At 38.5% G+C, this 27,394-nt stretch overlaps 1 protein-coding gene across 1 annotated transcript in view; it reads left to right on the forward strand.

The window, feature by feature from the left end:
- Positions 1 to 10,200: 10,200 nt before the first annotated feature.
- The window catches only part of MID1 (midline 1), a 242,120-nt gene continuing 224,926 nt past the window's right edge, over positions 10,201 to 27,394 (forward strand). The window contains exon 1 of the mRNA XM_027645511.1: positions 10,201 to 10,286. The gene's annotated coding sequence lies outside the window, so the exon portion shown is untranslated. The remainder of the gene's footprint in view (positions 10,287 to 27,394) is intronic.

Raw genomic sequence — 27,394 nt, forward strand, 5'->3', positions numbered from 1 at the left:
TATAAATGAAGAATGAGAGCATATGTTTTTTCCTTTTTTCAAGTCCAAGTCACCTTCAAGCACCTGCCTTCCAAATAGGAGGAGACAGGCCATTGAAACATGGCTTCTTAAAGAAGGGCAAATTTTACTGATTTTCATCTTTTAGTGCGTTACCTGAAGTACATTTAACTACTTCAACAGCAGAATTATTTTTTTATGTAAAAATGAAATCAGTATTTAAAACTTTTTATGTAAATTCTGATGCTTCTCTTTGGAGTGTATGTTTCAGGCAATAACATTTCCTGTCAGCTTTTTTTTAATCAAGTTTGGTGCCAACATATGAAGAAAGCTTATATTCTGACATGGAAAGGTGAAAGAAATAGGGTGTTTTTCAGGGAATGAAAGTTGCCTTCCCTTCTTGGCCTTGCTCACATGGATTTCTAAGCATTTTAAGTTATTCTGGCACCTCTAGGCTATAAAAAACACATACTCCTTTAAAATTCTGCCGTCTTCCCCAACCTATGAGCTCCCAAATTAAATTAATTTTTTTTTTCTTCCATAAAGGATTTATTCTGACACTTTTTTAAACTCAAAGCTTCCTTGTTAAAAAAAAAGTGGTACTACCTTCAATGTTTAGAGACAGCTGGTAGCATTTCCAAATTTGTAAAAAAAATGTACTGTAGCATTTTCCATAATGGGCTGAACAATTTTGTCCACTTCTTCCTTCAATTACACCCTCAATATTACTCGAAGAGAGAGTAATAAGAGGTGTTTAAGCAATAGAGGAAATAGGAAAGAAATAAGAGTAGATATTCTTGCCAGAATAATGGAACCCCAAGGACAGTGACTACATTTTCCTACCTGTAGATCAGCTCACAGACTACGAGTTTCTTAATAGTTAGATTAATTAAACTTCTTTTTCTGTATCTGCCATTAAACAAGCATTAATTTCCACCTCTGCGATTAACATGGGTCGACATGTTTGTGTAAGATTCTGCAGACTTTTTAACTTAGAAATTATTTTTAATCATTCATGCAGTTCTAATTCCTTTCAGAATCAAACTATGGAGCTGAAGCAACAGTCACAGACCTGTTGGTTTTCTGCTTCTTAGAGTGCAGTGTCGTTCAGGAGGGACTTGAAAAAGACAAGAAAAAATTTCTAGCTTTTTACTTTTCTCTACTAAAATGAGTTAGAAGAGTCATAGCATACCTGAACGAAGTTAAAAAAAAATACAAAAAAGCTAAAAAGTAAGATAACCAGCCAGCCTCTATCCACGGACATGACTGTATTTGGTCAAAAGAACCAAATAGCTAAACTTTCTTCATTTTAGAAACTTTCTTTCATGCCATAATGGTATGTCCTGCTGATTCCAGGGATTCTAGCAGTAGAGATCACTGGCTACAGGTTATTTGATGATTTGGTTCTATTCCTCCAGTGTCAGATCCGTTATTTTCCTACAGTTGGACTACTTGCAGTAGTTGGTAAGGAGTTGCAAAATTTTACAGAAAAATAAATATCTGAAGGTGGGAATCAGCTGACAAAGTGTCTGAGCCAATGATCAATATTCACTTTACAGTCCCTGGAGAAAAATAGGCGCTTACAGGCCATAATTCCTAAATTAGATGCCTAAAATAGCTCAGCTAAACTGAGCCCTGAAGTGCTGATTTTGAATACAGCAACAGTCGATAGTTCAGAAGTGAAGGCAGCTCTATTACAGATCTGGAGAGATGTTTCCTAGCATAGGAGTCTGACTCACAGAAGATGTTGCTATAGGGTAAGGTGGCCTCCACACACACAGAGCTGATTGCTCTTCCGCTACATGTGACACACGAACCTGAGCTGACCTGACCAGTAAGTTTAAGCTCAATTCCCCACCCCAGCATGCTATACCAGGTAAATGCTGCTTGAGAGAGCAAATAGCTTGTCAGGGCAATGGTTTCCATTTGCTTTGGATTTGTGATTGGCTGTGTGGGAGGGTCAAAACAGCAGAATAATCTGGAGTGGTCTGGCATGATAAAGTCTCCCCCTTTTCTTTCCCGTGGATCTCCTGAAGCTGCCATTTAGCAATATTTAAAAGCTATATTAGAGGAGGATTTATGAGTAAATGTAACAAAACCCTTGGGAAGAAGACCCCAGTTTCAGGATGTTCAGATGCCACTCAGCAGCAAGCCTTGGGTAGCAGGGGACAATCTACTCCTCTAGAGTAGATGAAAATTTGCCTATGTTATCTCCCATCTACTGGTCTTCAGTTAAAAACCTTTTGATACAGCTAAAATAATTTTCATACAGTTAGGGAGGGTAACCATTTGAGTATTCTGTATTATATGTATATAAGAGTATGAACTAAGTTAAAATGAATTCAGAGCGGCTACTTGCATAGCTAGGAAATTTTAAAATGCTTAGGACCTTGCAGAACTGGATCTTTCCTACTGTTGCAAGCCAAATACTGTAAAAAAATTTTTATATGTAAAGTCCTAAACAAAGACTCCAAAGTATAAGCTGAAAGAAGTTATCCACTCCAGTCTTTTACATATTTTACATGGTTATCTGCTGCACTATTTTGAGTATACTATCTAATCTCCCTTTAAGTATTTCCTCTTCTGGTATCCCAGAAGTTTCTCTTGGCAAACTGCTCCATTGATGAATAACTCTTATTTGGAGATTTGTCTTTACATGTAATCTAAATTTGTTGTGTTTTAGGTGATAATTCTTTACAGCCAACCATGATCAAGTCTCTCTCTTTCATCTTATTTCTCTCAAAAACTCCTTAAAAGTTCCATATTTTGTTTAAACTAGATGTCCTTTCCATCTTGTTCCTTATATCTTGCAGCTTTCTTAATGTTCTTCGTCTTTGCTGCTCTCTCATCTTCACAGTGAGAAGGTCAAAGGATATCCTAAGTGAGGCCTCAGCTGTCATGTAGATACATGATTTATTACCTCCCTACTCTTTAGTACAGTTCTTTGAATATGTGTTCTTTATATACCAGTACTATGTCTGATTTTCATTTGTACAGACACAAAGTCTAAAAATGCATTTTAACTAGTTATTTTCAATAAGTTTTGGAACAAAAATAATTCACTGTGTACCGTAAGTAGTGACTGGGACAAATTCCTTTTTATTAAAAACATTTGGTTTTGCAATATACACACATTTCTTCCTATGTACTGTAGAATGGTTTCCTTCCCTTCCCTGCTCTGGGAACTCCATGACAAAACTTGCTGTTGACCAGTCTTTCAGTTTTTCTATGTAAAAAAACACCTGTAAAAAATAAATGTCACATTTCCTTTAAATACTCCAAACTCCAGGAATGTAATTTTTTGTCTGGTCTTTACTGTCTTTCTCTATGTTTCGATGTTTTTATGCGCATATTGAGGCTCAAAAAGTGGTTTTGACTCAATATGAACTATTTAAAACTAAGGATCAAACCAGTCCGTATGTTCTACCAAGAAATAGCATTGTTTGAGTCACAATAATCTGCTTACTATACATTTTAATCAATATTTTCTTAGTCATGTAACTCATTTTCACATGCTCTTTGGCCAGTAGTCATAGCTCCTAATTTAAAGAATATAACTGAAGTGCCTAAACTATGTGTGTGGTCACCCCTCTTGATCATGGGGTGACCTCTCTTAGGTGACCCACTTACCGAGGGGCTGAGAAACAGTAGTGTTTCTCTTCCAGAAACTGCAGAAAAGCTTATGGTGGCTGGGATCCAATTTTTGGTACTTCATCACCTTTATAGTCAGGTGAAGTGGATTCACTGGGAAGAAATGCAGTTGCCAAGCTGTGAGTCCTCCAAAAGTGCTAGGGAAAGTGCGTCAACAAGCCGTAAGTTTTATGCTGCCCTCATGGCAAGCAAGACAACACGCAGTCCTACACCGCCTTTCCTGTTCATTCCTGCTCCGGACCACATCTCCGGGCTCATTTAGGATTTTCAAGCTAAATGCTTTCTTCTGTCTTCTGCAGTATTACATGGGAGGAAATACAAAATTTAATCAAACAATAACTCTTTCATTTACAGCATCATCCTTCTCCCGAATATAAGGTCATTAACCAATGTAACTAATCTGATAGTCATGTCAGTTCAAATACTAAGGAACATTTCTACTAGGCCCATCATTAGCAAAACATGCTTAATATGGAAGGTGTTGCAGTTAAAGACATCTTGAGAGGACTTTAAAAATAAAGCTTCAAGCACAGGTGGTCAGCATTAAGCAATCACAGTGCTCACAATCCCCAGTGTTGATGTTGACGTATAGATAATTTCTGCTGTCTGGAGTTCTACGGTATTAAAACTAAGTGTTTTCCAAATGTCCTTAGTAGAGTTATTCTGAGGGTTTTTTTCCCCTGGACCCTAAGGAGTTTCCACAGTTCTGAAAGCCTATTTAATTGTCTGGTTTATTTTCTGCATGCTATTTTAATCCATCTCTAATCTTCATTAATAACAACACTATAATTACTTCATTAACTTTTCCAGATAAAGTATTTAAACTCTTCAGGAACAAATAGCTTTTTGCTGGATCATGTACTAATTGCTTCATCTAATACCACAGCCTTGAGTTTTAAACGTATTTAATGAAAACATAAAGCTCTTGTTTAGTGTAACCATATTACTGAAACCTGAAGAACATGTGATGCAACGGTAAAGATAGTAACTTGTTGTGTTACATAGCTTTTAATGATGCATTTTGAAAAACTGATGAGGAAGAAAGCTCAATTCATTTCCCAAGTGCAAAAACAATACCCTTAGACATTGGCCTTTAACTTGTTTTGATAGTTTTGTTCCAGTGTAAAAGTTGAGTAATGTGGTCAAATTTTGTAAGTAATGCTTTATTAATAAAGTAACTTGCATTAAGGTTGTAAAATTGAACACCAGATCAGGAAACAATAAAAGTAAGGGTTATATCATAAAGTTAACTGACCTGTATAGCTAGTGTTCCCCAGATAAGGTGCACATTCAGCTGCTTGCAGTACGTGCAATTGTGAGTTACTGCTTCTGAATACCTTAACCTTTTAGTTTCTTCTTTTTTGAATGTTTTTATTTTCAGCCTGAATGTTGATCAAATGTAGCTTCTTACGTTAATTTTTACTTTGCCTTTGCTAAAGGAAAAGAAAAGAATAGCATATCAAACCTCTGTGGCTTCTGTTAGCTAAGCATATAAACTACAGTCTGTGTCTATATAGCTCTTGCTCCCAAGTTTGTTGCTAGTGTACCTGCTGATGTGGAAATCTTGTAGTTTTACCTGAAGTGCCTATGTGTATATAGTTATAGTCAGAGACAAAAATTTCATATGTTTCTCAGATGTGTAATTGCCATTTAGATACCTCCAGTGCATTTCAAGGTGAAGCCAAATGACCTCAGTGGGCCACTGCAGAAGGTAATGTAGCTTGATATTTTTTTACTTTTCCATGAAATGAGATGGAAGCATTTACACAGGCCTCTCTGAAGTATCTTCTGGGAGGGGGAGGCAAAAGCTGATAGTTGATGAGTAGTAAAGAGCAATTTCCAAAACTACTCTGCTATTAATTTCTGGACAGTTTCACACCCCCACCCCAGTGAGACAGGGGAGAAAAACAGGAAGAAAAAAAGTGAGAGAATTCATGGGTTAAGATAAAGACAGTTTAATATATAAGTGTAGTGAGAAACACAGAAAAGTAACACAGTCACCACTCTCCAAGACAAACCAATGCCCAGCCAATCTCCAAGCAATGGTTACCTCGGAAGCCACATCCCTTCTTCTTACTCTATCTTTGTTTTTAATGCAAATTTTTATTACGTGGTATGAAATTGCCCTTTGGCCAGTTTGGGTCAACTGCACTTACTGGCAGTGTCCACTCCCATTTTCTTGCCCACTCCCAGCATACTCACTGGAGTGGGGCAGAGTGGGAAAAAAAGTCAACCTTGCACATTGAGGTGGTGCAAGCTGTGTTCAGTAACAGCCAAACAAAACTATGTTATCAACACAGTTTTAGCCACAAAGCCAAAACTCATCACAATACTGTCTGCTCTGAAGAAAGTTAAATCCATCCCAGTCAGACCCACTCAAATAGGTTTCTCCAGCAGTCAGTTTGCTCAGAAAAAGCTGTACTCAGCACCAGGGCATTTTTTTCATAATTTTTTTAGGTGTTAAACTGAAAGTCTGAGTGCTACTGTGTATCTGTGCAGACAGCCACAATATCTTTCAATGCAATATTAGTATTCTGTGTGTATAAATTATTTTAATGGCAGTTAAGAAATAACACCTGTGGACTTGGACATAGTAATATTTAGGGTTTTAAGTTTTTAAGCTAACAGATCTTTTGACGTGGAAATAGAGATGCACTATGACATTGCATATCCTTGAATAGATTAGTAAATGAAACAAAGGCTGTTAGAACTGAATCTACCTTATTTGACAGGTACTCACTTCTGCCATTCTAGCTGAGCACGTTACACGATTTGAGGACTGGGTAATGTAGCTGGGAGCAAACAATAAACTATTGAATGAATGATCTTGTGGCACCCCACAAAACAGAACATACATTGTGGGACGTCGGTGATGCACATCTCTGAGGGAAACTGAAGATGTAAAGATGCAGATATCAAGATGGGGTATGAAATCTTGCCCGTATCAAAGTGAAAGGAAGTGTTGCCATTGCATGGAAGAAATTAGAACTTTGAGAATGCATTAACAGCTTAATTCTGGAAAATGTGCTGTGCAATGAAACTTGAGAGATTTCTGTTGCTTTATACTTACCTGGCTAAATTGAACCAATTTATTTAGTCACTCGAGTGTGGACAATTTCAGCCTACAAAGAACTTCAGAAGCAAACCTTGTTATTGAGTAAGAATTCAGTGAAAAGAGACTGAATCTGCTGTGTTACACCCTGAGCTTTTAATACGGAAAAAATTCGAGGCAGATATTTAGAGACTCATGGCAGGATTAGAAACTAACGTTATTTGTTTTATATATAGGAAATATATATTATGGAAATGTATGTATGGAAAATACATTTCTTGGTGTACTGCTCATACCTATTCCATTCAATCAAAATTAACCATGGAAATTTACACTAGGTTTCCATTTCTGGTACAGCAACAAAAAGAGTGACAGGACTGTGCACTTAAAAAATGGGTAGAAATGGGAGAAGGAAAATCCATCAGTCTTTTCATAAGAGAAAATATTTCTTATAAACCACCTTTTGAGATGAAGCAAGTATGGCTAGAAAGGCATGCAACTGGAAATAAAGAGAGAACCAGTAGTACATTGATCTATCACCAAGGTTCTACCTGGGACCATGGTTCTTGGCTCAGTGGACAAAGGTCATTTGGCTTACAAATAGTTACTATCTAAACAGCAGGGGCTAAACTAACCTCAGTAAACCATTTCTATGAACTGTGCACAGGAAACAAGTTAGTGACACACTGAATAAGAGTATCTATTTAACGCTGAGCTTTTGCTGTGACAACTTGGAGCACTGTAGCAAAGAAAACAACATCATAAATTGCATTCCTTTCTAGTGAATTGTTTAATTCCTAACTTCAAGCCCAACATATTTTAGAGGTCTGCTCAGAGCTTTTCCTATACACTCTGATGCTGAATACAAGATCCAATCTACTAGACCTCTTCCTGGAGAAAAGGAGAGGGTGGTTACAGGGTAATTAGTACTATCTTGGCATTACTTGCAGATATGTGTGTGTGATGGAAAAGTAAATGGGAGTCATAAGTCTCAGCTACTCTCAGCTTCAAGAATTAACTGGATTGCTTGAGGATTATATAGAGTTTTCTTAAAAAATAAAGAACTCAGAAAAAAAAAGATCTATGGTGTCTATTATGATGATGAACTGCTGATGATGCTTTAGCAAAGATACGCAGTGAAAATATAGATAAATTTTATTCTGGTTTACGTCTCAGGAGCAAGTGATTATTTTATTACAAGTGTTTTTAAGTAAAGATATTGTCTCTTACAAAAGTAGCATACAGGACTTGGACACTTTTCATGCTTTTGCCAGCAATTTAATGAAATCACAGCTTGGGGGCCAGCAACTAAAGCATGAGATTTCATGTCTGGATATAAGAGGCTAAATCCTGTGACCGATTCACAATATGATGTTTGGGCAAAGGATGGATGTAAACAGGGTATGTCACGTGTAGAATATCACAGGTAGTTGAGTTTTCAGCTTGAAACTAGGGTAAGTAAAGCATATGTACGAGCATTGAAGAAAGGGTAGGAAAATCCTTAATTGAGGGAGTGGTTTTAGATAAATGAATGTGATGTTTATCGTGGGGTCTGGGTTGGTTAACAGAAAAAGTGCTAGCCTAAGGACAGAGTGTTAGCCATACTTGCAGTAACATCTATTTTAGCCTAATAGCCCTTTTAAAATTCCTTTTTTGTTACAGTTTTGGGAATCTGATGAATTTTAATTGGCTTAATTCATGTGAAAAAACTGGTGCTCATTCAGGAACTGGTCATGAGCTTACTAGTGGTAAGGGTAATACATGGCTATGTAGTTCAGTGCAAATGCTTTGTCATGAAACCAAGACCATGGCAAGGCCAAGATCCTCTTATGCAGTGAAGCCACAAGTGAGTTATGTGTCCCAAAAGAGTCCCATGAAGATCATTACACCAAGCCCCTGACCACATATTCCTGATTCCCTATATACTGTACAGAGAGACTGTTTTACATGTATTTATTGAGTGTCTTACAACTTTTATTGGTATTGTTTTTCATTTTTCTCAACTTCTAAGCCAAGCTCCTTCAATATCATGAGGCTGAATGTTTATGCCTCAAGGGAAAAGGAAAATTATAAGTAAAGAAATATTGAAACCATAAGGAATGGTCATTAGGACCAGCTTTGCTGTGCAGTATATTATTTGATGATCTTCAAGTCATATATTAGATGGGGATAAGAAATACTGTAGTCCACTGGATAATGATAATTCCCAGCTTTTGGGTGGTACACTGTTAGTTCTAATACTCCATAGGTCACCAGGAAGCCAAATTTGTCTCTTGCCTATTTTGAGTTATAGACAATATATCTGGGAGACAGAATGAAAAAAAATTGTATATTTTAGAGCTCAGTATACTTTTTTTAAACATCACCTCTCATAATTTCCTCAAACTGTTGAACTTTTCTCATTTTTACTAATATTTTTATTTTGGTTTCCTCCATAATTTGTTTTATTGTTTCTTTTTTTTTCTTTCCTTATGCTTTTAGCTGTATAATACCCCCTGCACATCAAGAGTGTTTCAGCTTGTAGAAGGGCCATAATTAACAGATGAGTCTTGTCTGAATATAATAAAGTGACACCTATTACATTATTTTCTCTGTAATTAATGACTTGGCTGCTGAAGTTCTTTGAGATGCGCAAGTTGTGTTTGCAGAAAAGGGTTAATGAGTAGGCAAGATGATTAAAAAAATACACAAAATACATATGTCAGTGATCTGCAGAAAGCAATATATGTTTGTTCTAGGTACTTCCTCTATCACTGTATTTCCCTGTTCAGGTAGGGGTGTGTCTGTTATTACATTGCAATCATACATCTCTGACAAAGACAGATCAGTCACCAAAAGCTTACTTCTTACATTGTATAAAAAAAGGAACTGGAAAAGACTAAAACAAGCTCTTCTTACACCACATATTTCCATTGTTATCAGAAAAACAATCCTCATTTTCTAACCTTTTCATGTAACACGATATATGGTAGTCTCTGTATGGAAACTTTGATAGGGTTGGGATTATTTTAATGCTATCAGAATGTGTATGTAAGGTATGTACCTTTTTCACCTCCACTGTTCTTGGGGTAAAATGTAGTCTGAGTGTTCTGTAAAAATGTCAAGTGTTTAATGTAATGCTAACATAGTACTCGGTATTCATAGTTATAAATAAAGTTATAGCTTTAAGTAATGGAATACCTTCATAAGTGCTAAACTGCTCTAGGGAAACTGTTCTCCCTTCTGAAGACCCTTCACAGCGCTGTGCTCTCAAACTTCAGGCACTCGGACCCATTTGGTATCTGTGGAGTTAACTAAGTTAAGCTTACTGCCAGTTAGTCTCTTTCACCAGGAATGCAATTTGTGTTTACCTATATAAGGAAACCTGTTCCACCTAAAGGAGCTCGGCAGGGCTGTCTGCGAGAGGGGCGAGGGCGAGCCCACAGCGCGGCGGGTGGGGAGGGCGGGCGGGGGCAGGACCGGACCGACCGCAGCCCCCGGCGGCCGCACCGTAGCGCCGCGCCCGACAGGGAAGGACTGTCCCCCCTCTTCTTCGGCTTCGGGAAAAGAGAAGAAAAACCTGTCAGGGGGAAAAATGGAGAAGCAGGTATGTCAGGCCGATCCTCGCAACCGGAGGGTGACGGAGTCAGGGTGCGGGGAGGCTCGGAAAGAGACTTGCTCTTCCAACAGTTGTTCCCCCCTAAAATGGCTTGTGCGCTCCATGGGGGTTGCGGAGCAAAGCGGGAGGCTCCCGTACGGCAGCATCTGCGGGAGCAACTCCTGTAACTTATCTGGCATTCGATGTGCTTCTAAATCGGAAGTACCTTCGTTTTACAGAAGAGATTATCAAACTTTCTTTTCTCTGATGGAACACAGATGTGAGCTGAGACTGGAAATAAGGCTGAGATGCTTTGGTTAGCTGGCTAAACCTCTGCAAATCCATGGTGTTATCATCCTAGTGTGTCTGGGAAAAGAAGTCCTCGACTACTGTGTTTATTTTTTTCTTAATCTTAAAATGTGTGTTTTGTAAAAGGTGCACTCCTTTAGCATTCTCAGTGTTTTGGAGTACTTTATTTGGATGTGTGTGAATGCTGCTAGTCAGCATAGCTGGAATGTGTTTGTTGGAATACAGGGAGTTCCTACAGTAATAAAGATTTTGCACCGAGTTAAAAAATAAACTTCAGGTACTGTTCCAAGAAATGTAAGCAAAACGTGTTCTACTACAATAGGGATTATCCTAGTTCAAAGCAAGGATATGTGTTTCTTAGCAAGTATTTGCATGGTATGATACCTTTAAAACAGGCTGCGGATAAAATCCTCACACAGATCAAGAAATTGTTCCCTGAAGATTTTAGTCAAGACATAATGAAAAATAAAGCTGAAGACCTATTTTGAACAGGTTTCTAGTTGCAAGAGTATTGTTGTTTAGTCCTTCAGGATACTGTTAAGTAGCAGTATGCTCATTGTGGAAGTTTATTCAAGTTTTATGCAGTTTTGATATCAAACATAGGAATGGAAAAATATTTTCAGTTGATCTCTCTAAATACCTTCTAAGAAAAAAAGTGTGCAGAGAACTAGTCAGAAACAGGTGGAGTGCATTTTCAGAATGATTTTTTTCCCTAATCTTAGGAAGAGAGACATAAAATTGCTTTTCACTTATTTTCATGGCTATTCATAGTTATGTGTACACAGGCATATGAATGTACTAGTTATGGGAGATAAAGCCACATCTTTCCTAGGAGTCAGAGTGGGAAAGTAAAATGCATTCCTATACCTAAGGGTGTAGAAGCTTACAATGAAGATGATTATTATTTTAAAACCCTATTCCTTCTAAATAGTTCCAATTTTAAGGAATGAATGTCTACCTGAAATTAGTAATTTAGTATTACCTGGTTAAAATTAATTCAGAATAGGGAACTGTCAGAATGAAAATTCACTTTTGTTCATACAGATTCTCATTTATTTTTCTGTAAGATTTTTCTAAACTGCTGACTTTGAAAGTTTAATGAGATATTAATGGGAATGACACAGAACAGCTCTAGTAGTTTCAGTAGAGACTTTTATAGGACCATCAACATCACAAAGCGAAAGCAATTTCCTAAACACTGCTTCAGGACTGAAGCTAGTGGGTTCATTGTCATGAAGCACCTTTGGTCTTGCTGGAAGTCACCATGGCAAAGAAAGCAGAGCTGGTGGACCAGAACTGTAAATCTTACTTGTTGTGGTTCTCATCCTGTGCTTTTGTGGAAAACCTTTATTATTCAGAATTGAAAAGGAGCACAGAGAAAGGATGTTAGTAATCAAAGTGTGAATTTAAAGAGTAAGAGAAGACTCCAGGGAAACATGCTGTTAAATCACCTTTTTTCAAGTCTCTGCAGTTGCCCCCATTAGTTTGTCTAGCTCTGTTACAATTATTAGTGGTCTTCTGATTTCCCAGTGCAAAGCAAGGTAGAAACCTGGTTCAAAGCCTGTGCAGTATATTCTGATGTGATCTTACCGTGTCCCAGGATCTGAGCAGCGATATGTGTGGCCAGGCTAGTGCAGGGCTGATCCTGGCTGCAGCCTGCCTGCCCCTAGATGAGCTTTGTGGTTGTGACTTCCAGGGAGACAAGGGTGGTGTTGGCTCTCATCCCTTTCTACCACAGTATATGCCTTGCGCCCTCCTCTACCACCCACAACACATGTGTAATGGTGTGTCTGCAGAGCCTGCAGCATCACAGTGGGATCTGTCTAAAACCAGTGTCTGCCCTGGGGTTTTACCTCAGCTTGATGCTGTCTCTGCGGTATTGCATGAGTTTTTGTTGACCTGGATGCACAAAAAGGAAATTCTTTTCAAACCAGAACTGATGGCTGGGGGATATATTCTAGGAAAGATTTACCTTTCTTTACAGTAAGAAAAGAATTGCAAAGTAGACAAGGCCATTGAAAGTATGGGATAGACCTTGTGCTGTATCTAAAATCATGAGAAAATCCAGTAGGTATGACTGGATGGCCTTTCTCTGGCCTGAGCTCATGCAAACCAGCCTTCTACCCTAGGCATGGGTCTCTAACCTGTGTTAATAGGTGATGTGCTTTATTCACTTATTAAAGAAAGAACTAACATCCACTCTGACCCTGTTTAAAGATTATTTTTTCATTAATTCAAGGATTCTTTTCTATCAGTTTTAATGACAGAGCTGTGTTCAGGTTGCAGTAATGGTATTGTGTTGGACTGTATATTTTGAAGATGAGCGTATTGAACCCAGGCAAAGGCAATGAGCCACAGCAAGCCCATGCATACACCTATGGTGCCAGGTTTGGTTGTGTAACTGAGACAAAACTGAAGGGAAATAGAAATAATTGAACTAGGTAGTATTGATAACTTGAACTAAAATTATCTTTTGCCTCCATATTCTATTACTGATGGGTTAATTCATGAGAACTGTTGTTCATTTGTCACTTTTAAGCTAGAAAGTTCTTCTTGTATTTAGCATATAGTATCATAAAATTTTTCTTTAGAAATGAAAGAACATACTAAATGCCTTCAATGTTTTTCCACATTTAGTAATCTGCTCATCCTTAAAGCAAAGTTAGGGCACTTATTTTTTATGTTTGCTTGACTTACATCCATCGTTTCATATTCACTTTCGTTTTGTGATTTGCATACAATTTGAAGCTGAGTGCTCTTACACGTTGGCAGGAGGCAGTTAGGCACATTATGTTTTTTTCTGGTATCTTTACACTTATTCAATAAAATTAAAAAAAAAAAAAAAGCCTAGCCTTTCAAAGTCATAACTGGAGAGCTTGGGATAATAAAAGAACATGCTGTACTAGTTCCATGCTCCCTTTACGATTTTGTTAAAGGCTTTACCATTCCATTATGCTATCATTTTGTAGTGTAAGCATTTTATATGGCATGTGTGATTTCATTGGCCTTAAATGACCTTAGTAAATTCCTTATTTCCCCTGAAGCACATGCCTGATTGAAAATTACCATCTGCAGTTGAAGAACTCTAAGCAAGAGCTATAAGAATAACTCAAAATGGAGATGGGTGTCCAGAGAGCAAGGCAAGATCAATTCTTCTGTAGCATTCACTGTATTGCATGAGGTTAAATCCTTGCTTTGAAGATGAATGATAAGGAATTAAAGGAAGGGCACTTTTATCTGCCTGCCCAGTTCATCTGCCTAATGCTGGTATCCAGAGATCATGTGCTCCACAAAAAGTGTTTGTTGCCTAATTTTTTTTAACCTTACCCCTCTTCTTTCAGCCTTGGATAGGTGTATTTGGAGCTTAAAGTTAAAAATATAATTCCAAATCTGAGCTAGGCTTTCTAGTCCTGCAGCTGTCCTCATACCTCATAGCACTTGGCTCTGCTGTGCCACCATCTTTGAGGATATGGTTATGATGATTGCAGTCTGCAACCACAATCTAAAAATGAGATGACGTGTTCCCCATGAGAAACCTCTAGCTTAGCATTGCATTACAGCTCGTGTGAGCATATGGACTTAAGAGCCATGAAAATGAAGGAGGCAAAAAGCTGGACTGTGTGAAGCTGAAGATGCTTTCTCAGATGAGAGGACATTAAACTGTGCTTTGGATTAGAAAAAGAAGTCTGACATCTGTATATTTGTTCACTATTGTGTAATGTAATTGTTTAGGACATGAAAAATGCAAGTATTTTAATTAAAAAGGGTTGAGAAATGTAAAAGTATGAAAAGTCTGTGATGACGATGTGAAGCTGCAGTTTTTATCCCATCTTCCTGTGTGTTTATTTAGTCCAAAAAGTTCAGAAAACTGCTGGTGTGAAAATAAAGCCTCCCCAAATTCTCTAGTCCTGTGTTATCTTGAAAGTAGTCTTATTTATGAAAGGTTATCCTTTGAATCTGTTTGTTCCTGTGTTAATTCCTTGTTCTGTTTCAAAATTATTTATCAGGTTTCGGGTTTTGAAATACACACCACTTTGAGACTCATATGGGGAAGGTATTGAAAATATGCAACATGTGTTAGGGTCTGAATATACCAGCTGCTTAGAATGTATTTGCCTGGTGTTTTGATGGGTTTTTTTCCCTTTCATTAAAAATATTACCATTAAATCTAGCTTTTGATGGTGTAGAAATTAAGAGGATGCATAAGCTTTTCTTGGTAAATTTTGTACAGTTCCATGTTTTAGTATTTTTACGTGTTAAATGTACTATATGTTCAGCAAGATATTTAGGAACATACTTGAGGCTAAGTCTGTACATAAGCTAATGTACATTCCTAATGTATCTATATCTGAGATTGTAGCACATGTGCCCTTTCATATGCACCTAAAACCTCTGCTGTTTTTTTGGTTTGGGTTGGGTTGGGTTTGGGTTTTTTTTGGTTTTTTGGGGTGAGTTTTTTGTGTGGGGTTTTTTTTGTTTGTTTGTTTGGGTTTTTTTGTAAAAAGTTGCTATTCTCATTGTAATTGTGTGCACAGAGGCTTGAACAACTGGTATTTGCTTTTAGGTAAATCAGTTAATATTCAGAGTTTTCTTCAAAAAACTGAGATCCTCCATTTACAGGTTTTTGTAAAGCTCCTTTGAGGGTCGAATGTTAAATTGCACTTTCTCTTGTCTTTGGTAGTTTCACTCAATAATGATTTTTCTATTGATCCCCTGGATGTTAGATTTAGGGAGATGGCATTTAAAAAAGGCAGTTGCTTTTGTTAGATATCATTAGATATACTAAGATTAGCTTCATTTGGCATTTTATGATATTCACATTCAGTGGTATGAGCAAAATGCCATTTTTGACACCTCGTGCATAGTTCCTGTCATTCCAATAGGCTGAGAGCACTCTTGTTGGTAACACACACTGGATTGCAGAGTGCTCAGGGTATCAGTTTGGAAGTGTTATGACTTGTCTGCCTTGCTCCTCCAGTGATGCATATGCTCCTGCTGCTGAGTTTCTAACTCTTCTGTTTTGTAGATGCCTAGCCTGGAAAATTCCGTATAAAACCGCAGATGAGGCCTCCTGAGGTGGATTTTTGGGGCACATTTAATTTCACTATGTATGAAACAGTGTTAATATTCCTGCTATGTTAATTCTCTAAAATGAGCCATTGTTTTATGATACCATTCATTAGTTATCTCCTTCAAGAGAAATTCCACACCATTTTAGCTGAGGAGTTTAGGCATTAGCAGTTAATTAGGAATTCTTACATTAAGTATGTCAGAGTACCCACGGTGATTTGGGATATCCTATTGGTTGTGAGTCCGAAGTTATGTAGCTGAGCTTAACACTCCAGTGGGCAATTCTGGCTATGTTGCATTTTGCCTTTGATATGTTGCCATGCCACCACCGTTAATGCAGTGCTTAGACTGCAAACATCTGTTTGCTTTTATTGCACATGTGTTGCTTAAGACTTTGAGCTTTTACATGATGTGAATCACTGGACTCTACTAGCATGTATGAATTGCTTAACAAATAAACCTTAAATTGTGTCAATAAAATGTTATGTCCTACAGAATAACATGTATGACATATACAGAAGATAAAACTGCTAAGTTGTGTCTGGACTTGCCAATATTTCATATTTTTGTGGGTTTTTAATGGCTTGGAGGGAATCATGTAAATGTGAATACAGAAGGAAAGAAGATGGGAACAGAGAAGTTCACTTGATGCTAGAAAACAAAATGATGAAATCTCTATATCCTTCATTCTAAAGTCTCACTATAATTGTGACATGAATGGAACACTTGTAAGAAAAAACATGCATTTTGATATCACTGCATATGCTTTGCAGTGCTCTCTTCAATGAACAGGATACCTGGATTTTGAAATAAGTTTAGCTGTTGATCTCAACAGTTTTTCAGCAATACCCCATAGGTAGGTTGATATTTCAGAGAACTACCATCTTAGTCCTAGTATGTACCATTCCACATTACTGGAATACAAAACAAGATTATTTTGGTTTAGATTAATGAAAGCGAGTGAAATGACTTACAGTTGTTAGCTTGCATTTTAATTTTGGAGGTTAAGCTAATGTGCCTTGAAGGTTTTAATTCTTATGTTTCTGTTCTGTGAAGAGTCCTATTTGAACATTTTCTCTGTCACATGAGAACTAAAGACACACAACATAAGGAGAAAATGGAAGATTACAGTTGAGTGGAACCATCAGCTGAAAGGTCTTTATTCACCCACAGACATTTTAAAGTTTTGGGGTATGCAGAATTACTATAATAAGATAAAAATTAAAACAAAAAGCTCTCTAGAAGGGGTTTGCAAAACCAAAAAGTTTAATTGATGGAGTCAGTATCATCTGCCAAGTTTCCAGTGCATCACCCAGGCTGAGGGAGCTAGAACTAAATTTGAAAGTTATTTCACTAGCTGGCAAGCTGGTCTGAAATCAAGAAGATCTAATGGAATTAAAAGAAGCATAACTTGCTACAGTCAGAGAAGAAAACGTAACTTATTTATAGAAAATGGGGAATAATTCAGTCAGCAGGAGTATCTGTGGGCTACCGCAAATTAGAAAATGAATGCAAGTTGCTGATGAGACAAAATGTTGAAATGTGAAAGCCATTCTGGGAGTCATTACTTAAGGTATTATAAACAAGAGGATGAGAGGTAATTATTTTACCCTGTTCCATTGTGTTAAACCCCATCCTGAATTGTTCATCCAGTTTTTTATGTGATACTTTAAGAAATACAGAAACAAACTGGAGAAAGACTAATGGAAAGCAAACAACAAATTGTACCAACATAATGTGACATAGATTGCAGGAACTGAGTGTGTTTCACTGGAAACCTGGATTCACAGTGTGTTCTGTACAAATCTCTTATGAACTAGTATTCTGTCCATCTGCCTTTACCCAGAGGACCAAGGAGGAGCTGAGCTCTCCCTGATGACCACTTCTGCCTTCATATGAGAACAAAAGGTGAACATGCCTGGTTGCAGCAGTCATCCCCAAATCTGGCAACTCATTGGTTTTACTATCAAAGTGATATTTGCATAAACTCAGCTTGGTGAACTGCAGTTTAGAAAAGAGAATAAACTGGCTTGTGATACACAGACGATTATAAATACAACAGCAATTAATTGTTCATCTCTGTTGAGAATGGAACAAAAGGTGATTTGCAGTAATGGTGGTTTTCATTAGATTTTAGGAAGACCTCTACAGCTACAATGGTATTTAGGCACTGGAATGGGTTACCCAGAGAAGCTTTGGTCAGTCTTTGGAGGTTTTTCACAGACTGAGCAAATGCCTGTTGTGGAGGATCAAAGTGTACTTGATCCTCCCTGTAAGCAGGGTATGACTCCATGAAGACCTTTCCAGACTTACAGTGCTTTACTCGGGGCTGTGTCCCAGCACCACAGCAGTGCTTACGCTGGGCATACATTTCCCCTTTATGTCCACCTTATGCCTCCAGTTCCAATACTCTAGCCAGGTGCTAGTAGATCAGCACAGTGAGACTCTCTGGTGTCTCACAGATGGCCCTTATCTGCAGAGTACAGGCTCAGCCCTAGACTGCTGTTATGCCTACAGTCTGTTTGACAGTGGGTGTCCACTGCTACCCTCTTCACTGATTCCAATACACAGACTTATTGCTTTGGAACTTGGAAACTTTGAATGACTACTTTACTTGAGCTTCTACCCCATTACTAGTCTCAAGAGTTATTGCTAATGCTCTCATTTTAATATTAGCATTTAATAACAACAGAGATTACATGAATTAAAGCAAAACTGGCTGGAGGGCCGGGCCCAAGAGAGTGGTGGTGAATGGTGCTGCATCCAGTTGGTGACCAGTCACTAGTGGTTTCCCCCAGGGATCAGTGTTGGGCCCAGTTCTGTTTAATATCTTTACTGATGATTTAGATGAAGAGATTGAGTCCACCATCAGCAAATTTGCAGATGACACTAAGTTGCAGGGGGAACTGGAAGGCAGGAGGGCTCTGCAGAGAGACCTGGACAGACTGGGGAGTTGGGCTGATTCCAACAAGATGAGATTCAACAAGGCCGAGTGCCGGGTCCTCCACTTTGGCCACAACAACTCCCTGCAGCTCTACAGGCTGGGGACAGAGTGGCTGGAGAGCAGCCAGGCAGAGAGGGACCAGGGAGTTTGGATTGACAGAAGCTGAACATGAGCCAGCAGTGTGCCCAGGTGGCCAAGAAGGCCAATGGCATCCTGGCCTGGATCAGGAACAGTGTGGCCAGCAGGACCAGGGAAGTGATTCTGCCCCTGTACTCAACACTGGTGAGGCCACACCTGGAGTGCTGTGTCCAGTTCTGGGCCCCTCAGTTCAGGAAGGACATTGAGGTGCTGGAGCACATCCAGAGAAGAACAACGAGGCTGGTGAAGGGACTGGAGCACAAGTCCTATGAGGAGAGGCTGAGGGAGCTGGGGTTGTTCAACCTGGAGAAGAGGAGGCTCAGGGGAGACCTCATCACTCTCTATAACTCCCTGAAAGGAGGTTGTAGCCAGGTGGGAGTTAGTCTCTTTTCCCAGGCAGCTGTCAGTAAGATAAGAGGTCATGGTCTTAAGCTCTGCCAGAGGAGGTTTAGGTTAGATACTAGGAAGAAATTCTTTACAGAGGGGGTAATCAGGCACTGGAAGGGGCTGCCCAGGGAAGTAGTGGATTCACCGTCCTTGGAGGTTTTTAAGATGAGACTGGATGTGGCACCTAGTGCCGTAGTCTAGTAACCATGGTGGTAGTGGATCAAGGGTTAGACTTGATGATCTCAGAAGTCCTTTCCAAGCTGGCTGATTCTATGACTCTATGATTTTAATAAAATTATGGCAAAAGTGTGGGTAGTTACACACATGAAATCACTGCCATTTACTCTATGAAATGCACTCATTTTTCTCTTAATATATAGGTCATGCGATTTAGTCATAAAAACTGAAACAGCACCATCTCTGTAGGTGCAAAGCAAGCAAAAATGTAACTACTGCAAATAAGTGTGGGGACTGTGTTAGGAGGAGAGGAGACTGCTCTCCTAAGCACTGAATCAAAGTAGGCAGCAGATTGGATGGTTACATGACAAGGTTCTCCTTGGAGAACAAATTGTAGCGTTTGGTTTATTGTGTAAAATGTGTTATTGATGTGCTATGGGCAACAAATGAGTACACCTCCCATGTTTGTGTAGCAGTGCTGAATTATTGATTACTGTCAATCGATGCTGTACCATCAGAGTGCTATATCCATTAAACTCGCTACGAGAATAAATGGCATAGCATTCGATCAGTAAGGTCCCAAATTAAAGGCAATGATCCAAGAAAAGAAGAATGTAAAAATAGAAGAGGACCAACAGGGAAATGGAAGTGAGATTTAATTTCTTTTACTTGATACTTCCCATAACCTCACTCTCATGACTCAGCCTTTCTGAAGTCAGTTGTTTTGTGAGATGGTGATTCATGAGGTTGGTTTGCTAAATGAATTCCTAACTGATGGTTAAATTAATCATTAGTGTCTAGGTCATAAAATGGCAAACACTGAACTGCTGACCTTCCTAGAATTAGAAAATTAGCTCATATTGTAATTTAAAAAAATAGGTGAATATTTTTATTAGCAGTAAACCTTTTTACTATCACAAGCATTCACTTTAACTGGTCCATCTATTTGCTTTTCTTTGAATATTTTGCTATAATGGGGAGGAGGGTGCAAAGGCGTGGCAGCAAAGACATCTGTTCACAGAACAAACTGCCTTCTGCCACCCTGTTCAAAGTCAACTCTCAGTGGCAGAGGATGAATATGCTCTGCTCCTTACATAGTTGGGGCTGTTCCTCACAACTGCCTTTTGAACCAGTATTTAGCCAAAGTGGCAAGATAGCCACTGAGAATTTCACAGCTTTCTGGGCAAAATCTATGTGGTTGACTGGAGGCTCCATCTTGCAAAAGTGATGCCATAATGCATTCTGCTCATTCCTGCTAGAAAGTTACTGTCTTCCACAGTGGTTTCAGTCTTAATTCAATCCTTATTCTTAGAACAGGAAAGGAACGTTGTCTCAGGCAGCCAACGTGTAACAGTTGGAAAATACTTGTTTTTTGAAGGCAGTCATTACTATAGCTTTCAATTGCTGTCTTTTTGAGACAGCAATTATTTCATATTCATAGGCAACATTACTATCTGGCTCCCATTTCTGAGGTTTAGAAGTTCTGCATCTAAAAATATTTTGCAAAAATTAAATCGAACCAGGCTACTAAAGTATTTGGTAATTTTAGGCAACTGTGTAGCCATATGTCTATTCTACCCCAGCTTTTGACAATTTGCCTAGAGGAAAATACTCTTTAAAATGTTTGGACAAACTAAATCTAAAACTAAACTTGTTTGAAAGATGACATTCTTCTGAGTAAGGTTCAATATTTCTCCTAGATCAAGACTGTCAGTGGTTTCTTGTGGTTTTACATTCTGAAGATAGATGTCAAAGTAAAAGTCTCATGAAACATGTGACAAAAATCTCTTGTCCAGTAATGTACAAATATGGAACCAATATTCAACAAAACACATCCTGTACTTTCTAAAGAGCTGTATCTCAGTATTTTTCCTCCACTGAAATAATTTAACACTAGATTGAGAAAGATGTGTCTTGTGAATTAGGTTTTGCTCAACTTCTAGTTGAGTGTGATTTTAAGCTTTGACTGTTGTGCCCTTTGAAATCACCACCTCAGAACAAGATCTACAACATCGCCATTACACGGGATGATGGGCTGCCCTCCTCAGATGTTCATAAACTCCACTAACTTTCTTTAGTGCCAGTGGATAGTTTCATTTGCTTGGGACTTTCTTCCAAGTGTAGTTGCTGAACAAAGCACATTGATTTATAAGCACAAGAAGAGATGCTTTAGGTTTGATCTTACTTTTATGTTACTAACTTGCCCAGGAAATGCTAGATGTGTGCTGAAGACTTTTCTTTCTCCCAAAGAGTAAGTGCTACGGCCACAAGATGGTATATCTGTGTGAATATAAACTTATTTCCTCCCATAGTGCCAGTGTCACTGGAAGAAAGATGTCACAAAAATCTGGACTTTGTGGTCTTCTGGTGAGAGCTGTCACCAAAGGAAGGAGGTACCCTGGCTTGTGGGCCTAACTGATGTAATTCTTTATATAGAAAACTAAGACCAAATCAAAATAGGCTTTCAATAGCCTTAAAAGCTCCACGTGAAGGTAGGCACCTCCGTATAGGCTTCTGGTACTCTCATTAATTTAGGCCTCTTGCATCACAAATAAGTGGAGACAGCAACTAGGTACTGACATGTTTGTATAAACATAGAATCAGATTTGTGATTTTTTAAAAAACAAAGTTCGTCCAAATTAATCAGTCTTTCGCTATAATTGTTTGGTAGGAGAAGACTCTGAAGAAACCAGTTTTATCATTTACAGCTGGTTCCTACGTCTTGTGTTTAAGCCACTGGAGGCTTTTCAGTATGGGGTGAACTGAGTTGTATCTGTTGAATGGAGTGTTGGGAAGGTGACAATGTTACACATTCCCACCTAGGAGAGACTGTTCCCAAGGCCTTTTCTTCTATGACTATGAAATCATGTGGTCTAATTGCCTTGGAGGATTCTTTTTGGTGATACCTCTGTTGCAGCTATGGTTTCCTTTCTCTGAATGATCAGCATTTTCAAAGCAGTAATATTAGTCTGCCTGCAGTTCCTATGGAAGAAAGGGTTATCTTGTGAACTACTGGGAGCAGAGAGCCCCGTATTCATGGGACCAGAAAATTTCAAGGCTCTGAACACATAAATTAATAGATCAGTCCATGTAAAGTGATGTTGTCCTCATTCTTAAAACCTGCAGGTGCATAATGAAATCTGTGTTATCAAAATTCATCAACAAGAAGGAATAAGAGCTGAGGGCAGTTTTTCTATTGTTTCCTATATTCACTTTTTAATACCTGCCACTGCTTTCTCATGCTCTCGGATGGACAGACCTTTTTTTCTCATGTGTAGTGGTAACCACTGTATGGTATGCTGAACACTTACGCTCAAAGCATGAGAGACCTTTCTGTTCTCAGTTGCACTAATTTACTTTGTTTTTTAAGTTTCTGTGAAACTATAGGGGGGAAAGGGCTTTTAAGATACTGTAAAAAGTGAAAGGGTCTTGACTTTTTGTGTCATGCCTTGTTAGAAGCCTACACTTGGTTTTGGACAACAGGATTCCAGACTGTTGACTTCTCTCCAACCAAAGTGACTTATGGCTTTACTCTTAAAGGAAGAGATCCCAGGTGCAGGAGACTTAAATAACAAGGAATTTACTGATAAAACTAATATTTTTTCTATATCATGTTTCTTTTTTTCTGCCTAATGTAAGATAGGCATAATTCAATCTAATTTACAATTGCAATGGTAAATACACTTTCTTTGTGACTCCAGGTAACAAATACTGCTGTGCCAAACCCCACTGTTCATGCATTTTATAGTACATAGGGACACTCATTCTTCTGCCTTTCCACAAAAAAGACAAAACATCTTTCAAGAGATATTCTTCACGATATCTGTTGTTCTAAAATGAAGATGTACACTAATCATCATCATCATCATCATCATGGCTGGGCTTCGCGAATGAAGATTTGGGAGGGGCTCTACCCACGTTTGTTGCAAGTGCATTGGTGGCTAAAAAGGCCAATACGAGATAGGCATGACCAGTTGCAAAAGGCACAGCAGAAAGACTCCTTAGATGGTGTATTCTGCAAGGCACGATGGTGTAGCTTTTCCAGAGCAGTGTTTATCTGCTATAAAGAAAGGTGGCTGAAAAGAATGTAACTGCCTGAAAAGATTTCAAAGGCACAAACCAGGAATTATTTACAGTGTTTCATCCCAGTATGTATCAAAAAGGATGTTGAACAAATATTACAGAAGCACTGAAACTGTGCTGACCAGTATACAGAAATTTATATATCGTGTGTGACAATTTTTGGAAGAGATCTGTATCCAATTATAAATTCCTCTTTGGTTTTTGATTAACATTTATGTGGAGTAGTCTTCCAAGGGAAGTGGTGAATTTCTGTGTACTCAGCCATTGGAAAATGAGCTCTGGGAAGTGTCTGAAGGCTGTTTAGAAGGATCTGAAAAGAGCGGTGATGTGGATGTGATGACATGGTGGAGTTCCCATGTCTCAATTCTGACTTGCATTTTGACAGTTGTGCTCTTGCAGAAGCACTAGGATTTGCCAGATTTACAGCATTCAGAGCATACAAACTCCTTCCTCCATCCCTGTTATTAGACGATTTCCAGATTGGATTTTTTTATTTTTTAATTTAGAAATACGTATACATTGGAGATTCAAGAGAATTTTGTGACAGTTTCAATAATGAGGGAGCCCCTTTTCAAAGCACAAGAAATAACAAACTCTGAAATAGCAAATGTCCCACCAGTTACATCATCAGTCTGGATTATGAGAAAGAGGCACCTAAGTATACCACTTTTTTCTCTAATTTATGTGATGACAATAGAACCTACCATGCCCTTTGTAGCCTGCCTATTAAGAACACCTCAGCCACTTACTCAGAAATGCAAATAGCCATATCTCAGATTTTCTGAAGCTCCTGTAAGAGGTCCCGTGTAGCTCTGCACCTAGTACAGGCAAATCTTGGCTAATACCTGTAAACATGACACTCAGTGTTGCTTTCTGAAAATAGCTTGTTTCTACTTAAGTAGCAAAGGAGAATGAGTTATTTAGATATTTCACATTGGTTTATTTATTATTTTTTCATTTACTGTTTTTTATTGAAAAGATGAGTTGGTTAAAACACTTTTTTTGAAGGATTGATTAATTTTGACTGCACTTCTATCATAAAAAGGCTCTTCAGTCATAAGAACAACCAGTAAAATGGGGGGTTTGGAGGAGAAACACAGAAGCTAGCTTCAGAAGTGAAGAGCACTATGTTTTCAGTTCTCTGATACAGGCTTTTGGAGCCATATCAAATTATTGACAAAATGGGATTTTAACTCTGAATCTGTCATGTCTTGAATGGGTGACCCAGTTATTGGCTGCTGTGGATTTCTCCCAATAGCTTATAATGTTCCATTTTGTATAATAGTTAATTTTTTTTCAGAAGGGCTCAGAGCACAAACCTGAGTGTCGTAAGCATTCTTGAGAGTCTGAAGTGAGCGAGTTGTCTTTTCTGTTGTCTTTTGTCCTTTCTGTTGTGTTTCTCTGTTTCAGACCAGCATAAATTTACTTAGATGTATAACGAGGCATTTCTAATAGGAAAACTTTTTTGCCTAGTTCTAGCTTTGCCAGTATAAAATAATTTGTCTCAAAAGTATTTTTCCTGTGCCTCCTTTCTTTGCAGTAACTTTTAAAAAACTCTAGTCTGTTGGAATTAAGGCATGATGCAGCAGGCAAATGTGGTCCTATAAGGCAAATAGTTCTGCAGCAGCTATTCTATGAGGGAAGTTGAAGGGACCTTGGTTTATGTCAGACTGGTGCAACTGACAGCTTCTTATACAACGCTGTTATGTTCCTGGAACAAGTTCAAATGACTTTTAGTGTGGGGCCTTAACCATGTGAACTACCAGCGTTACTCGTGTACCACTCAAAAGTGACTGGGTTAATAAAAAGACACCGATGTCTCTTTTGAACCCTTTCTTTTGAATAGGATGACTGTCCCAATTGATCCACGGCTTCATTAGCCTGTCTCCTTGTCTGGGGCCCTGAGCATTTGTCCTCACTTTTGCAGATATCGTTTTTGTTCAGGCTCTGACTCCTTTCTTTGGAAACCTGGTCACTCTTTACTGAAAACCTGTGTATTTGGTAAACTTGAACTCTGGTTAAGCAAGGCTTGTAGCCTGTTAGGGACAAGGTTCCTTGAATCTAACAGCTTTACCTATTGTTTTGCAATTGTGTGTGCGTATGGTCACACTGAGAACTTGTGTGTCACTCCCAGTGTAATGGAGTGCTGCGGCCTACACTAAGGGTGTCTGCACAAGCTATCTGCAAGGAATTCATATCACTGCCCAGCTTTACAGTGTTAAAGCGCTTATTCTCTCTCAGAATTAAGTGATGCAAAGAAATTACACATCACACACAAAGTTTCAGTGTTTAAACAATTTAAAAGGGTTAACAAAAGAATAGAAGATTTGAATTTAGTTTGAAAAGCACTGATGCGTCATTCCCATGGGAAACAGGGGAAACGTAAATAGAAGGAGTCAAATTTATTGTAAATATTACTTGCTGTGTTAGGTCATGTGGACCAGAACAGGATTATAAGGCCCTGAACGGCTAACACTCACTTGCTTAATTTTACTACATAGTATAGTCCTGCGTAGGTTAGTAGGTGTACTCATAGTAATAAAACTAATCATGTAAGGAAGTAGTCTTCAAACTGAAGCCTCATATTTGATCCTCAATACATCAGGAAGCCAGTAAAGGGTTTTACAGAATGGCTTAACAGACCATACTTGCAGCTAGATGACTTTTTTCATCTGAATTTTGAACAGATGGCAAGGAGCCTGTAGCTTGTAAACTGAAAATATCACAGTAATACCTCCCTGTAAGTTTAGCATAGAGTGGAGTATCACTGCAAGGATACTCACAGAAAGAGTAGAGTATGAAGTATTTTACAGATGTTACCTTTCCCTTTCACTCTTTCCACAGTTCTGAGATTGCGCTGCCCAAAGTTCTGAGATTGTCAAAACATTTTCGGTCCAATGTTAAAAGTTTTTCCCCTCCCTTTACCTATCACAATTTGCTAACCAGCATTTTCATGCAACATTTGGAGTGGAATGTTGTAAAGTTATGTGCTTTTAGTCTGTAAAACTCTGGACTTCGTCCAGCAGACCGTTTTTATATGGCCTGGATCCTTTTCAGACAAACAGGATCTGCACTAGGGTGCAAAATTGTAGACAACTGATGCATTCTTTAAAGTAACTACAAGTTGGCTCTCTGCCCCTTCTAGGAGTCTGTTAAGACTCCCCCACTGGTGCCGAGGAATATATTTTTTGAAACAGGAATAGTGAGTGCCAACGAAGTAACAAGTTTAAAAGTAGGCTTTCTTTCCTGTGGCAGCCTGAGAAATTTTTGGTAGCTTACTAGCCTTCAAATTAAGATGGGTAAGGACACTTAATGTTTCTGGATCAACATATGTTATCTCAGGGACTAAGTATTTTTATGATTTATAAAAGGCAAATGTGTTATAAGAGGTTTTTTCCTCTTTAGTGATAGACTAACTTCCCAAATCTATGATGTCATTCCTAGAAGAAATTTGTTACTTGATATGTGTAAATTACTTCAATCTAAGCCTCCCCAGAAATGTGCTGCTGCAGGTAGCAATTCCTGTGTGCCCATCTTGAGAAAACTCTACTCCATCTCCTTGCAAGGATTTATTACTTGCATTATTTCCCTGCTCCTTCGTATTTTTTTGTCCTGTATTTCTAAACCCAGAACTTCTGGATCTTCATTTTTCTCTGTCTCTTTTACCTGATGGGATCACTTCTAGCTCCTTCCATTATGTATCTGTTCCTCACTATAGCTATGGCAGTAGCACACGAAATGTCCTATCTATCTTCACTGTTGGATTCAGCTGGGAAATACTTAATAGAAAGAGAAAAGTACCTACCATTGCTGGTGATAGAATGGACAACAGAAGGCTGGATGTATTCTTTTTATTCTGTAAGGTAAACAAGTATGTCTCCCTCAGCTGTGGGTGAGAAGAGGGAAGGTTCTACAGAAGAAGAAAATGATGAGTGACAACTGCTTTTCCCCTGACCAGTTAGCAAGAAAACATGGTTCCAGATTATCTCCCACTGAAATGTCTTTTTAG

This window comes from Corapipo altera, unplaced genomic scaffold (genome assembly GCF_003945725.1).
Source record: "Corapipo altera isolate COAL_440 unplaced genomic scaffold, ASM394572v1 0, whole genome shotgun sequence".
Taxonomy (NCBI): domain Eukaryota; kingdom Metazoa; phylum Chordata; class Aves; order Passeriformes; family Pipridae; genus Corapipo; species Corapipo altera.